This window comes from Eumetopias jubatus, unplaced genomic scaffold (genome assembly GCF_037043125.1).
Source record: "Eumetopias jubatus isolate StellerSeaLion01/CBP00866 unplaced genomic scaffold, mEumJub1_p1.0 scaffold_2, whole genome shotgun sequence".
Taxonomy (NCBI): Eukaryota; Metazoa; Chordata; class Mammalia; order Carnivora; family Otariidae; genus Eumetopias; species Eumetopias jubatus.
The window spans coordinates 110,363,652-110,379,599 of NW_028274808.1; the positions used below are offsets into that span (position 1 = coordinate 110,363,652).

At 39.5% G+C, this 15,948-nt stretch overlaps 1 protein-coding gene across 9 annotated transcripts in view; it reads right to left on the reverse strand.

The window, feature by feature from the left end:
* Nucleotides 1-15,948, reverse strand: part of ALPK1 (alpha kinase 1) — a 117,765-nt gene that overhangs the window by 37,625 nt on the left and 64,192 nt on the right. The window contains exon 2 of one of the 9 annotated variants that reach the window (XM_028121275.2): nucleotides 15,430-15,560. The exons of the other annotated variants lie outside the window; for them this stretch is intronic. The gene's annotated coding sequence lies outside the window, so the exon portion shown is untranslated. The remainder of the gene's footprint in view (nucleotides 1-15,429; nucleotides 15,561-15,948) is intronic. 9 annotated transcript variants of the gene reach the window in all.

The following is a 15,948-nucleotide window of genomic DNA, read 5'->3' on the forward strand; positions in this document are numbered from 1 at the left end:
ATCCCTCTCCCATCTTTCCAAAACTTCCTCCCTGTTCTACAAGAAAGGAAGGAAACTGGCAGCAACAAGATGAGTCTGGGATAGAGAATTTACCAAAGCACTTGTCTGAATACCTAAAGCTACATTCTCCTATCCATTTTAGAATAATGAAGGTTGCTCTTTTGCATCTATCTGAACATAGGAGGTGATGATGAATATTATTTATTGCCATTTACAATCCCCAAATTATATCTACTTCTCTGCCTAACCCGAGCTTCTACCCAAGCAACTGAATGTGGCTGGAGAAAAACACATAACGATGACACTTTAAATTTATGGCCATAACCTTAAGTTGGACCTCAGCACGGCCTGACAATCCAGCTACGCTCACACTGTCTGCTCTCTTCTCAAGCTGCCATGCTTTCCATGGACAACCTGGTTTCTTATTTCACTGAGAAAACAGTCAATGAGAAGCGACCTTCCTCATCGTCTTATCCAGATTTACCAACCCTCTTGCTGTGAAGCCCGTGTTTCCACCTACACTCCCATTGGCAGATTTAAGGCCAACCTCCCACTCAGTTCTATCCCTTCCTCTTTGCTCGAGGACACTGCCTGTAAACACCCTCTTTCTCTTGCTACATCATCAATTTCCTCATCTCTCCTGGATCATTCTCATCAGCATACAAACCTAGCATCTTCCATCTTTAAAAAGTTTTCCTTTACACATACATCTTTGTCTTTGTCTGTTCAAGTTGCTATAACATAAAATGCCATAAACTGGGTGGTATAAACTCTGTTATTTGTTTCTCACCGTTCTGGAGGCTGGGAAGTCAAAGAGCAAGCTGCTGGCAGATTCAGTGTCTGGTGAAAGACCACTTCCTAGTTCACAGATGCCATCTTTTTCCTGTGTCTCCCTGGGGCTTCTTTCATAAGGGCATGTATCCCATTCATAAGGGCTCTTCCTTCATGGCTTAGCCACCTTCCATAGGCCTCACCTCCTAATACCTTCACCTTGAGGGTTAGGATCGCCACGTAGGAATTTGGGGTGGGTGAGGGGACACAAATAGTTGGTCCATGGCAATCTCTCCCCAGCTCCTGTCCCACTGTCTCTACCCCCCTCTACAGCCAATCGCAAGAGTTGTCTAAACTCACTGTCTTTACATCCTCATTTCTCATTCTTTCTTAAATCTATATCTTTCATCCCCAACACTCCATTGATCCCAACCTTTTCAAGGTTGCCAAAAACATCCAAATCCAATGACCATTTATTAATTCTCATTCAAATTCCTAGAAATGTTTGGTTGAGCCAATTAATCCCTGCTTTTTACTCATGTGATTTCTGGTATTTCACACCCTCCTGGTTTTCTTTCTACTTCACTGGCTTCTCTTCTTCACTCTACTTTGCTGGAGTATCCTTCTTTTCCAGCCTCTGAATGTTGAATGCCCTAAGACTCAGTCCTGAAACTGCTTCTCTCCTCTAGCTACACTCACTTACACTGTCCCATACCCTCAAATATCATTTCAGTTAGTGAATCCCAAATTTGAATACCATCCTGAGTCTCCTTCCTGGAATTCAGCCTTGTATATGAAATTGCCTAGACAATAGCCAGCTTGTCGATTAGGTATCTTAAAATTAGCATATTTAAAACAGAGCTCTTATGTGGAAAACCCAAAAGACTCAACCCCAAAACTGCTAGAACTCATACAGGAATTCAGTAAAGTGGCAGGATATAAAATCAATGCACAGAAATCAGTGGCATTCCTATACACCAACAACAAGACAGAAGAGAGAGAAATCAAGGAGTCGATCCCATTTACAATTGCACCCAAAACCATAAGATACCTAGGAATAAATCTAACCAAAGAGGCAAAGGATCTGTACTCAGAAAACTACAAAATACTCATGAAAGAAATTGAGGAAGACACAAAGAAATGGAAAAAAGTTTCATGCTCGTGGATTGGAAGAACAAACGTGAAGATGTCAATGCTACCTAGAGCAATCTACACATTCAATGCAATCCCCATCAAAATACCATCCACTTTTTTCAAAGAAATGGAACAAATAATCCTAAAATTTGTATGGAACCAGAAAAGACCCCGAATAGCCAGAGGAATGTTGAAAAAGAAAAGCAAAGCTGGCGGCATCACAATTCCGGACTTCTAGCTCTATTACAAAGCTGTCATCATCAAGACAGTATGGTACTGGCACAAAAACAGACACATAGATCAGTGGAACAGAATAGAGAGCCTAGAAATGGACCCTCAACTCTATGGTCAACTAATCTTTGACAAAGCAGGAAAGAATGTCCAATGGAAAAAAGACAGTCTCTTCAACAAATGGTGTTGGGAAAATTGGACAGCCACATGCAGAAGAATGAAACTGGACCATTTCCTTACACCACACACAAAAATAGACTCCAAATGATTGAAAGACCTAAATGTGAGACAGGAGTCCTTCAAAATCCTAAAGGAGTACACAGGCAGCAACCTCTTCGACCTCAGCCACAGCAACTTCTTCCTAGAAACGTTGCCAAAGGCAAGGGAAGCGTGGGCAAAAATGAATTATTGGGATCTCATCAAGATAAAAAGCTTTTGCACAGCAAAAGAAACAGTCCACAAAACCAAAAGACAACCGACAGAATGGGAGAAGATATTTGCAAATGACATATCAGATAAAGGGCTAGTATCCAAAATCTATAAAGAACTTATCAAACTCAACACCCAAAGAACAAATAATCCAATCAAGAAATGGGCAGAAGACGTGAACAGACATTTTTCCAAAGAAGACATCCAAATGGCCAACAGACACATGAAAAAGTGCTCAACATCGCTCGGCATCAGGGAAATCCAAACCAAAACCTCAGTGAGATACCACCTCACACCAGTCAGAATGGCTAAGATTAATAAGTCAGGAAATGGCAGATGTTGGTGGGGATGCGGAGAAAGGGGAACCCTCCTACACTGTTGGTGGGAATGCAAGCTGGTGCAACCACTCTGGAAAACAGTATGGAGGTTCCACAAAAAGCTGAAAGTAGAGCTACCATACGATCCAGCAATTGCATTACTGGGTATTTACCCCAAAGATACAAATGTAGGGATCTGAAGGGGTATGTGCACCCCAATGTTTATAGCAGCAATGTCCACAATAGCCAAACTGTGGAAAGAGCCAAGATGTCCATCGACAGATGAATGGATAAAGAAGATGTGCTATATATACACAATGGAATATTATGTAGCCATCAAAAGGAATGAGATCTTGCCATTTGCAACGACGTGGATGGAACTGGAGGATGTTATGCTGAGTGAAATAAGTCAATCAGAGAAAGACATGTATCATATGACCTCACTGATATGAGGACTTCTTAATCTCAGGAAACAAACTGAGGGTTGCTGGAGTGGTGGGGTGGTGGGAGGGATGGGGCAGCTGGGTGATAGACATTGGGGAGGGTATGTGCTATGGTGAGCGCTGTGAATTGTGCAAGGCTGTTGAATCACAGATCTGTACCTCTGAAACAAATAATGCAATATATGTTAAGAAAAAAAAGAAGAAGATAGCAGGAGGGGAAGAATGAAGGGGGGTAAATCAGAGGGGGAGACGAACCATGAGAGATGATGGATTCTGAAAAACAAACTGAAGGTTCTAGAGGGGCGGGGGGTGGGGGATGGGTTAGCCAGGTGATGGATATTAAAGAGGGCACGTTCTGTGTAGAGCACTGGGTGTTATATGCAAACAATGAATCATGGAACGCTACATCAAAAACTAATGATGTAATGTATGGTGATTAACATTACAATAAAAAATTTAAAGAAAAAAACTAGAGCTCTTTATTTTCTCTTCTATACTTGCTTCTCCCTCTGTGTCCTCCAGCTCAGTAAAGACAACCCATCCATTCATTTGCTTAGTTTTAACTCTAAGCTTGTGACTCTTCTCCTCTTGTCCAGTCCGTCAGCAAATCCTGTGGCTGTGCCTTTAAACTACATACAAATAGGTCTGATTCTGCTTATTTGTTTCCTCATTTTTTTTTTTTAAGATTCCACATATGAGTGAAATCATATGCTATTTGTCTTTCTCAGTTTGACTTATTTCACTTAGCATAATACCCTCTAGGTCCATCTAAGTTGTTGCGAATAGCATGAGCTCATCCTTTTTATGGCTGCATAATATTCCATTACATATAACTATAAACGCTTGTGTGCATGTGCGCACACACACACACACACACACATACTGCATCTTCTTTATCCATTAGTCTACTGATGGACATTTAGGTTGCTTCCATATCTTGGCTGTTGTAAATAATGCTGCAATAATCATAAGGGTGCATATATCTTTTTGAATCAGTGTTTTTATTTCTTTGGATAAATATCCAGCAGTGGAATTGTTGGATCATATGATATTTCTATTTTTAACTTTTTGAGAAACTTTCGTACTGTAGTTGTATCAATTTACATTCCCACCAACAGTATATGAGGGTTCCTTTTTCTCCACATCCTTGTCAACACTTGTTATTTCTTGTCTTTTTGATTTTGCCATTCTGACAGGTGTAAGACAATATCTCATTGTCGTTTTGATTTTCATGTCTCTGATGATTAGTGATGTTGAGAATCTTCTCATGTGTCTGTTGGCAGCAATATATTTTCTTTGGAAAAAAATTCTATTCAGGTCCTCTGCCCATTTTTTAATCAGGTTGCTTGCTTTTCTGGTATTGAGTTGTAGAAGTTCTTTATATATTTTGGATATTAACCCCCTATTGGATATATCATTTGCAAATATCTTTTCTCAGTTAGTAGGTTGCCTTTTTGTTTTGTTGATCATTTCCTTTGCTGTGTTAAATCTTTTTAATTTGATGTAGTTCCAATAGTTTATCTTTGCTTTTCTTTCCCTTGAGCTTCTGTCTTGCCTCATAACTATAAAAATCCCCCTATGCCATGTCCTTTTGTCAATTAGTTTATACCATAATAATAGCTACCATTTATTGAATGCCAGGTACCATTCTAAGCATTCCATGTTATCCACTCACTTAATCCTCCAATCTGTGAAGTAGGTATTTTTATTATTATCATTATAGATGCAGTTTACGTAGGTTTCCATGATGACAAGCTAATAAGGGGGCAGCACTTGGATTCAAACCCAAGCAGTCTAGCTACCAAGTCAGCTTGCTCATCCCCTACCTATACTGTCTTAATTTTATCAAGATTGTCATTGTCATTGTTAACAAAACTATATATTTGAATAGTGGCAGTATATAGTACAAAGAGAACTGTTTGGACCTCATTGTCCTTAGGGCTTTTTGCTGGTTCTTAAAGTGTTAATTATCACTGAAAGGATTGAAAGCTGACTTGTGCCTGTTGCAATTTTAACAGCTATGCATACTTAGAGAAACAAATGGACTGACTTGTCACTTTAGAATCTTATAGTCCAAGAGAATCATATTCACATAAGCACAACAGAAATAAATGTTCAATCAGTAAGGGTTAGCCTTGCTTTAATAAAACCTCATTAAGAAAAAAATCTTAGATTACTGTATTAGGAAATGTCAACTTAAGGAATGGTTATTCATGTCACAAAGTAGTCTTCATGATTCACTATAATATTCTCAAATAATGAGCTTCTATAATATATTTAAAATATGATTCAATTACAAATATGTTATTAATGACAAATAAGATACTTAAAAAGGGGAGTAAAATAGTGGCACTTCAACCAGGTTGTACATTAGAGTCAACAGCGATGTTTTTTTTTTTTTTTAAAGATTTTATTTATTTATTTGACACACAGAGCGAGAGAGAGAGAGAGAAGCAGGCTCCCAAGGAGCAGGGAGCCTGATGCGGGACTCGATCCCAGGACCCTGGGATCATGACCTGAGCTGAAGGCAGACGCTTAACCATCTGAGCCACCCAGGCACCCTCAAGGCAAAGTTCTTTAAAGGATTGTCAAATTTACAGAGTTTAGACATTTTCTTTTATAAACAGACAAGTTCTCCGAAATTTCCTGTCTTTCCTGTGGTAAGTGGTTGACAATAGTATGCTATCCAACCAATATTTTGAAAAAATATTTTTCAAGTAATGAGGATTGGAAATGTTTTTATCATTGTGCTCTTCATGCCAAAAATGAAGCATCACAGAAAAATAACTCACACAAATGGGAAACTTTTAACCTGTTTAAAAATCTTCCTCATGAAGAGTTTTACATCCTTTGTTAAAAAAAAATCTTTTGATTAACTTGCAAAAAGACACAATTGACACTAAGAAGGTGGAAATTTGTAGTTGAACTTCAACAAATGAGTCTTTAGGATTGGCGGATGGATTGAAATCTGAGCGTCATGAATTAGCTGACCTTTTTTATTTGGATCTACCTATCTCAGAAGCCTGATTTTTTTTCAACTGTGACCACCATTAAAACTAAGTGTTGAAAAACACCTGTCCTAGTCATATCTTCAAAGCACAGTGCTAAGATTTTAAAAACTAATTAAACATATTAGATTATAATTTTAACATGAACAGAAAGGTTCTCATGCCAATAATGCAATTTAAAAAATTATTCTAAAATAGTCATTTAATCTTTGCGTTGCTCTTAAATTTCTATTCTATAGAAATATATATGATATAGTAAAGCATGGTATGTGCATATAACTTATTAAATGAAAAATTAAATGTATATCAGTTGCCTGCTAAAAAGTTTTTACTGATGGGATGAGCATAAAAAAAATTAAAGGCAACTGATTCCGAATAAATTTATCAGTGGGATAAAGCAAGTCTCTCTTTTGTGCTGTACAAATATGTCCTACAAGAGAAAGGGCTAATCCCAAATAACTGTGAAATTTGTTGAGCTTAGAAATTTTTAGTGCCTGCCCTTGAGAGTGAGGCAAGTTGGTTTAATAAGGCTGGCAGGTGATTCTACACGATGACAGGATGATGGCAGGTGGAGGGAGGTGGCACAAAGGGGAGGTCTGGGTTGTATCTCAGCCTAGCCACATTGTAGTGTGGCTTAGGAGAGTCTCTCAAGCTCCCTGAGCCAATCACTTCATCTGCAAAATGGGCATAATCAAATTTATTTTCCAGGGTTTTCATCACGAGTGTATATTGCGAAGAACATTTCAGATTGAGTCATATGAAATTGCCACTCTTTGACATTTGTTGACATACAAAGACATATCCTTTAAACTAATAAAAACAGTGCTGGATATATAGAGATGTATTTTCAGAGATAACATTATTGTTTAAACTCCTTATTTATTTCACATATACAATTTAGGTGATGTTATTCTTACTTGCTGACAGGACTAAACACACCCCGAGGATTTATCCTTTTTTGAAAGACATTGTTTTCTTCTGTCTGCCCAGCACTGCAACCTGTTCATTTCCTGCATTTTGAACTGGGCTGCTCTGCCCGCTCATCTTAGTCGGATCAACTCCTCCGAGACTTGGCTCAGCCTTTGGGTCTCATTATGGGGAGACATGAAACTCATGCCGTAGGGTTAGTCCTCATCAAAGGGATAACTTGCATGCCTGATTCTGTGGCAACCAAAGTTTCGTTGGTAGAATTTAAAAAACAAGTCATCGTTTTAATTTATCTTCCATTGAAACTTGAAAGTACCATATTAAAAGAGGCAGTTTTTGGCACAGTTTTAGAGCAGGGCTTAAATCCTTGGTGATTGTAATCATACTCTATCTTAAAGTCTGAAACTTCATAGGCCTTGGGGCTAATATTTATCTTCCAAGGACGCCTAATTTTCATTCATTAAATGAAATTTATTTTTGATGAATATGAACATTTGGGGTGCCTAATTTTCACTATTATTAAATGAAAATTTTTTTTAATGTTTTATTTATTTATTCATGAAAGTCAGAGAGAGAGAGAGAGAGAGGCAGAGGCAGAGGGAGAAGCAGGCTCCCCGCCTAGCAGGGAGCCTGATGCGGAACTCGATCCCAGGACCCTGGGATCATGACCTGAGCCGAAGGCAGATGCTTAACCATCTGAGCCACCCAGGCGCCCATAAATGAAATTTATTTTTGATAAATCTGAACATTGTGCCTGACTGCTTTTTAAAAGAAGAACTACAAGGTCCAGTAGAAGAAACTAAAGTTTTAAATGTTGATAATTGGAAATGATAAAATTTCTGTCTTAATTGATTCCGCTCTGAGTACAAAAGTCCAGTCATGTGAACAGAGGGGATACAGGGCAGATGGTAGGGCAGCAGGCAGGATAGGAAGGCAGCAGGGAAAGGTTGGCCCAGTCCTGCAACAGGCCTGTGTGAAGGATGGAGCTGTGCAGACTCATGGAGGACACGTCAGGCTCAGGACCAGGAAGCCTGGGTGCCATGTCCCGTGGCACCCAATGACTGAGCCTTATGGTGAGCCACTTCTTTCTCTGGGTTTCAGTCCCCCATCTATCAAATGATGGGCTTGAAATAGATGATCTCTAAATTTCCCTCTAGCTTTGATATTCTATCATTTGATAAAGAAATAACTTGTATCTGTATCTGTGAATGCCAATTATCTAGATATATACACATCCATATTCCATATGTGTGGGTACACAGCTGTGTGCATTTAAAACGGTCTCCGGAAACAAAGCAGGAGCAGAATGATACTTAGCTAATAGCAGGTCATCACCTGGAAAGAGAAGATTCTGAAATAAGAATATTCCTTACTTTATCAGTGAAAAATGACTTGTCCGAGTCTTTAGCTTGTTCACTGTTAAGACAGAAACAATTTGGCATTTGTACCTGCTCTGAAGGAAGTGGTGCAGCATAACCTTACTACCCTTACTTAGGTTTTTCTGAACATTTGACCCCATCTAGATTTAAAGGCAACTGATCAACTAGATACTCTTTTCTCTCTCCCCTTCCTTTTTTGTAATGGTAAGAGATGTTTATTGTAAAGAATCAAAATAAATATACATATATATATAAAGAATAAAAGTAACTAGTAATCCCACCACTTTAATGAACATGTTCATCCTAATTTATTTAGATTTTGTTGATCAGGATTACTATTAGGTACTTTTGTAAGATGTACATTTACAAGTTTTTTTTTTTAATTTTTAAATTAACTGAGATTTCCCCAGGGACTTAAGCAAGGAAAAAGTGTCAGATCGCTCTTTTAGAAAGATGGTTTTGGTTGCAGTGTGGAGTAATGCGAGCCATGGTGATAGGGGTACTGTCTGCCAATCTATTTCTGTGTCTCCCCCTTCTGAGCACGTGGCAGAATTGTGTTTCCCTGCCTTCTTGAAGTGAGGTGTGACTACATGGCTTAATTTGACCTATGGTCACCACCAAAACCACCTTAAAGTGACGTATGGTCATTTCTGCAGGCACGTATTTAAGATCCACTGTGCAATTCATCATTTCCCCTTTCTTCTGCTGTGGCAGCCAGCAATATTCTAAATGGTAGGTATTCCATCAAGCTGGGTGCCTGAGGGAAAGTGATATGAAGCAGAGCTCTCCTCTCCTCCCCCTCCCCTCAGATGGACATACAGCAAGACAAAGAAACAAACATTTATTGCTTCAAATCTCTAAGATTTTGGCATTACCTTACTATCTTTATTTATACAGAGGACATGCCTGTAGAGGTAGGGAGAGGGGTTGGATATAATCTAGGAGGGAGATGTTATGGTCTGAACCAGTATCGTTGCAGTAGGGTTGGAGAAAGGAAGATGCATTTGAGAGATATTTAAGAGGAAGTGGGGGGCTTGATAATCAATAAGATATGAGGGTTGAAGGGGAAGATAGAATTAAAGATGATTCCTAGGTCTTGACTGGGGTAATTGGGAGGTTGATGGTACCATTTACTGATATTTTGATCACTGGAGGAGGACAAAATGTAGTTGATGGGGTGAGAAAAAGTTGGGAGATGATGAGCCAGTTTGGGCCCTAGTGGACTTGAGATATCTGGGACATCCAAATGGAGATGGTTAGTAGGCTGTTGACTGTACTATAGCCCCAAACTGAACGAAGTAGAAAGAATGATATGTTTTTCCCAGTGTATTTTCTCCAGTCATGTTTAAGGATGAAATAATATAGTAAATACTACACCTTACTTTCTTTTTTCTTTTAGAAACTACTTTTGTTGAAATGTTCTTTTGAACAAATTCTGTTCTTGATTGTGGACTGTGGTTTATTTTGCCTTCTTCCCTATAGAGGCATAGGACCACATCCCAGAATCTTGAAGTTGTTTGAGAGCTTTCTTGCTTCATTATCTTTCACATGTACCTCAGCCAGCTTTCCCTTAGTGTATTGGTTTCCTGTTACTGCCAAAACAAAGCACCGCAAACTGGGTGGCTTAAAGCAATGGAGATGTGTTGTTTCAAAGTTCTGGAGGCTCAAAGTCCAAAATCAGGCTGTCAGCAGGACCATGCTCTCTCTAAGTTTGCAACACCTTTCTCTCAGCTTCTGGTGTTGCCAGAAATCCTTGGCATTCCTTGGCCTGTAGCTGCATAACCCACTCTCTGCTTCTATCCTCACATGGCATTCTCTCTGTATCTCCGTGTCTTCCCATGGCCATCTTCTTACAAGCACACCAGTCAGATTGGATTAAAGGCTTACTCTACTCCAGTATGAACTCATCTTAACTAATTACATCTGCAACGACTCTATTTTCAAATAAAGTCATATTGCAAGGAACCGAGGGTTAGGACTTCGATGTATTTTGGTGGGGGAATAAATCAACCCATATCACTTGGTAAGACTGTGATAACCTCAAAATTTCAGTGCCTTTAATAACAAAGTTATTTTGGTTGTTGTTCATATTTGGCATTGGCTGCAGTTTGGCTCTAACTCAGATTTTGTTCTCCAAGTATCTTCCCCTTTTCAGGATCCAGGCTGAGGGAATAGCCACTATCTTGTTCATGAGACAAAGGAAAACTCCCAATGGCTGAACTACACGGTGGCTTATAAAGCTTCTGCTTGGGACTGGAATATGTCACTTCTAATCACATTTCATTGGCTAAGACAGGTCATATGGCTAACTCTGTAAGAATTAAAAGAATATGGGGGCGCCTGGGTGGCTCAGTCAGTTAACTCTCTGGCTTTGGCTCAGGTCATGATCCCAGGGTCCTGGGATCGAGACCCGCATCGGGCTCCCTGCTCAGCCGGGAGACTGCTTCTCTCTCTCCCTCTACCCCGCCCCCCCAACCTTGTGCTCACTCTCTCTCTCTCAAATAAATAAATAAAATCTTTTTAAAAATTTAAAAAAAAAGAGAGAAGAATATGTATTGAGCACCTGCCACATATTAGGTGGTCAACAAATGGGAGGAACCTTTCCAACAAGCGGGTCTTTTGACAAAGTGTTGGTTGCCTCATCTTTTCATTCAGGTAGCTTTCCCAGAACATGAGCTAGGTCTTCTATTTCTTTTGCATCTCTCTGTGTTCTATATATATCAAATGTCTGGCACATGTTAATACTCAATAAAGTTTTTCTGAATAAATGAATGAATTTGCAGCTTGCATTCATTTTGTCTTTTACATCCTGATGAAAAAGATCTAGCTATTAAAACCCCAAAGCACATAGTTAAAGACGAAAATTTCATTCAGAAAAAATCACTTGCTGAAAGAGTCATAATCCAAAAATCACCTATTACTGCTTTTGAATTCTCTATTTTTAGTATGAAAACTGGTACCTGAAATAAATGTGTCTTAAATTAGTTTTAAGAACCTCTTTAGCCCAGAACTTATTCATGGAGGGGAATTTTATTGTTCCCAGGGATAGACTCTCACCTTACCTAATCCTCACATCATGTATCTTTCTTCAACTTGACTTTTCATTTCCTAATAAATTTATACTTAGCTTTTGGTAAAGACTCTTTTGCCCCTCTCTGCTCTTAGATTAATCACACTAGACATTTTTAAAACATCTCCCCACAATATTGTAATGACTGACTCTTATATTTATTCGTGCTTATTTATGTTTTAATTTTTGATTCCTTAATATTTAAGTAGTTTAAAAATAAAAATATCAACAAGTTAAAGGCACCAAGATTATCTGAAGAGACATATTAGAAAAATATTCTGGAAGCTAAATATATCAAACTTTATTCATCCACAAAGGTTTTTTACCCAAGATAGCATACAAAAACAACTGATCTTTTTTTTTTCTTTATCTCTCTTCAAATTACTGCAAGGTAGCACAGATATTTCCAAAAATACTTGTGAATAAAGCTTATCAGATTAACCATTTTCATGGTTATACAGCTGAAAAGAAAATGGAAAAAATATCCTCATTCTGAGACTGTTCCATCTCCCTGGACTTGACGTTAGCCAACCTCTAAAAATTACCGTATATCTCTTTGCAGAGGCACCACACTAAATTTAGGATTCCTCCCTCCACTGAGGAGAGGCCAGTTGCTCACCAAGGTCAGGACCCCCAAATCTGCAGGGAATGCTCAAAACCAGGGCCTATCCAACAATTTTTCTTAGCCTGGCAGCCCAGCTTGCTCTCAACTGTCACAGACATGCAAATCCAAACATGTCCTTTATCTCCTTTTTAAAAGTTTTATTTTCATATTTTCTTTAATTGTGCAGAAATTATCCTTTTTAGAAGCATAAAAGTTACTGGAAAAATGACAAAAGGTGGCATCTACCCTGAGGCTGGAGTCATCATTCCCTAGCATCTCAGAAGCAAGGATAGATTTACTAGGAAGAACTCTACTGTGCCCGCCTAAAAGCAAGCGAAACAGAGGCTAACGGTAAATGCCTTCAATACTTTTTGGAAAAAAAAATCCATCAAAGGTTTAGCTGCATGATATTTATAACGGCCTTACTGTTCTCTTTCAAAAACTGAAATGCCCTTCTCCAACACTCGAAAAAAATCGCTTGTGCTTTTCATCTTTCCGTCTTAGAGTGTAAACATTGTTTTGAGTGAAAAGAGCTGAAGGAGCGCTTACTTTCCCTTGAAATTTTATTTTTAAATAAGAGAGGGAGAAAATCCTTTTTCTGACTAATACTAATAATACAGGTCAAAGTGTCAGGCGATATACAATTAAATGGAAAACAAAAAAGGTTCCCCCTCTTTTTCCCACAGCACAATGGCACTGGAATATAAATTACCGATGAAGATGAAATAATACTTCAAAGCCTATAGGGCAGGGCAGTGCAGTGTTTACAAAGTATTTTCTAGGGCATGATGAGACATTAAAGATGACGGTAACCCATGGACTTGAGGGTGTTACTGAATAGTCTCAAACTAGCATGAGGTAGGATTTTAGGTCCCTATAGCTTGTGACCCCATGATATGCTTTGTTTCATAGGGCAGCTGCAGTTATCAACAGATGTTTCAGCAATAAATAATTGGTATCATCTCGGAAAAGACCCATCTACCTGGGGAGAGGGCATAATACCAAAAACACTGCCTAGCTATTACAGCCACATTAATCTCCCATCTCTCCAGGTTTCTTGGGGAGCGTACTGCAGGTGTTTTTTCTGGGAGAGAGGGAACAAACTCTCTCAAGTCAGCAAGCTTTGTGTGGAGTGTAAAGGAGGTTGGCCCCTGCCATAAATTTCTGTCTGTGGCCACACACCAAAGGAGAAAAGATTGGGGTTGGGGGGCAGGAGGGGGGGTGCACAGGGAGGGAGGAAATGGGGGAGGCTGTGGAGAACAGAAAGCAAAGCATAAAACACATAATTTTCCTTGTTTAAGTTCAGCCCAAGAGAGTAACATTATAAATGACTCTTAATTTCACCAACTCAGGCACTCAGCAGAATTCTAATGTTAACTTTGATCTGTTATTTCTGGAATTAAGTTTAATTAAATTAAACTTAACAGGGTTTACACCCTAAGTGTATTGCAAATTTTAAAAATAGAGGGGAAAGTTTATATGGGAAGGATTCCTTTCAAGGCAAAGAAAACCATGGTAAGTTTAGGTTTGTGGAAAAATTGGAAGAAGAGATAAGTTGGCTGAAAAGACAAGGTCAGCAGGCTTTGACTAATTTTTTATGCAAGAACAGAAGCTCATAATTAATTGATTATTAAAACATAGTCGTCCAGCTTCAGTAGAGTATATATTGAAATCAGTGGATAATGGGACAACAACAAATCACGGAATTCACTTGAGATACTTTTGACAAGCTGAGATATCAAAAGTCTCGCGAGTTCACAGAGTGCTATAGTTCTCTGTATTTACAAAACAGAGTGGTTTAGTAATTGTGCACTTGGGGTCTGACACAATAGGAAAGCATCCTAAGAGTCTTCGGGGGGTGTGGTTACTTAATTTATAGCTTGCTGGGGAAGCTAAAGAAAATGATGCTCAGAGTTCAAAAAGCTCCCAGGTTAAATACAACAGGGGCTAAAGAAGCCTAATGGACTGATTCTTAGAGCTGCCACTAGTGATCTGGTGAGCTGGGCATAAACATCTTAAATTCCCGATGTCTCTATTTCCCTCAACTGTGACATCCGTGTAGTATAGAGAGGGAAAGTAGAAGGAATAATAAATGGACTCTTAAAACAGTCTAACAACTATGAGCAGCTTGTCTCCCAACTCACACTAACCCCCAAATGCAGCAAGACCAAGTTTTCAAAATACCTTCTTCAGTTTTTCAACAAAGTCACTATCAGGTTTGCACGCAGGGAGGGGGATCTGGTGGTTGTGGGACGGACCCAGAGGAGTAAAACCCTGGTTATGGTGATGTGCTGTGTCTCCCTCTCTCAGCCTATGTTTGAAATTCAGAGGAACTTTCTGAGCCCCACAGGTCAAAGCAGGGGTCCCTCCTTCTGTGAAGCTATCCTGTTCTCACCTTCCTTGGAAGCCTTGAAAGTTCTATACCACTGGCGGCCGAATCACACAAGGCTTTCCAAGCAGGTAAAGCAACTATTGGCTTTTCAGGAACTGGCCCCAGTCTAAACAAGTTCCTGGAATCGATGGGAAGGAGATTGCTTTTATCGTTGGTCTCCTGCAACCTTCGCATTGGAATCTCCCTTACCCCTTACCTTGCCCCTTCTCCCCTCACATACCTGGTCAGGCTCTCTGACCTCCCCCCTCACTCTTCAACCTCTTCTTTCCTTTAGAACACTGGTTCTCAAGCTCTAGCATGCACAGGTATCATCTGGAGGGCTTGTCTAATGCTCATTGTTACACCCTCAGCCCCAGAGTTTTTGACTTGGTAAGACTAGGATGGGGCCCAAGAATCTGAATATCCCACAAGTTTCCAGGTAATCTAGACCTGCTGCTGTGAGGGCTCATTTTAAGCATCACTGCTGAAGAACTGCCCTGTTCAACAAAATAGTAGCCCTATCCACACGTGGTTATTTATATAGAAATTGATTTTTAAAAATTTAATGATACTAAGAAATTCAGTTCTTCAATCATACTTGCCACATTTCAAGTGCTGGAAAGCCACAGGTGGCCAGGGTCTAATGTACTGGGCAGCAGAGCTATGGAAGATTTCCAACATTGCAGGAAGCTCTGCTGGACAGCCTCCAACTTGCTTTAGGGTAAACAAGTCTCAGGGATTTTACCTGTGTTTTCGAGCTCTTTAGTTGGGGCTTCCTGAGGGCGAATTGGCAGTGAGATGGAGGAAAGAGTAGCTTTACCACTCACTGGTCTGTTCCCCTGGGCACATTCATCTCCTGCACCTTAATTTCCTCATCTGTAAAATGGGGATGATAATGGTAATAATCACTGGAAGGCCATTTTGAGAATTAAATGAGGTGATGCATGTGCAAGCGCTTTGTAAAATCCACAGTGATACACAAATTATAGTTTTTATTCCATTCCGCTTTTCCACCTATGCCAAGCCTGCTGATTTAAAATCCCTGACTCACCACTGCATTCTTTCCAAGTATTCACTTTCCTTTGCCTGCAGCCCCCAGTCTACTTAACCCCAGTCTGTTTATTTTTGGGGGGAGGGGTGTAGGAAAAGTGGGGGTTTTGTTATTCTATTAAGCCTCCAAAGATGCCATTATATGTATGTGGATCAGGGAAACTTTCCCAGATTTCTGTTTTGATAGGCAAAGACAATATCTATACATTTACTT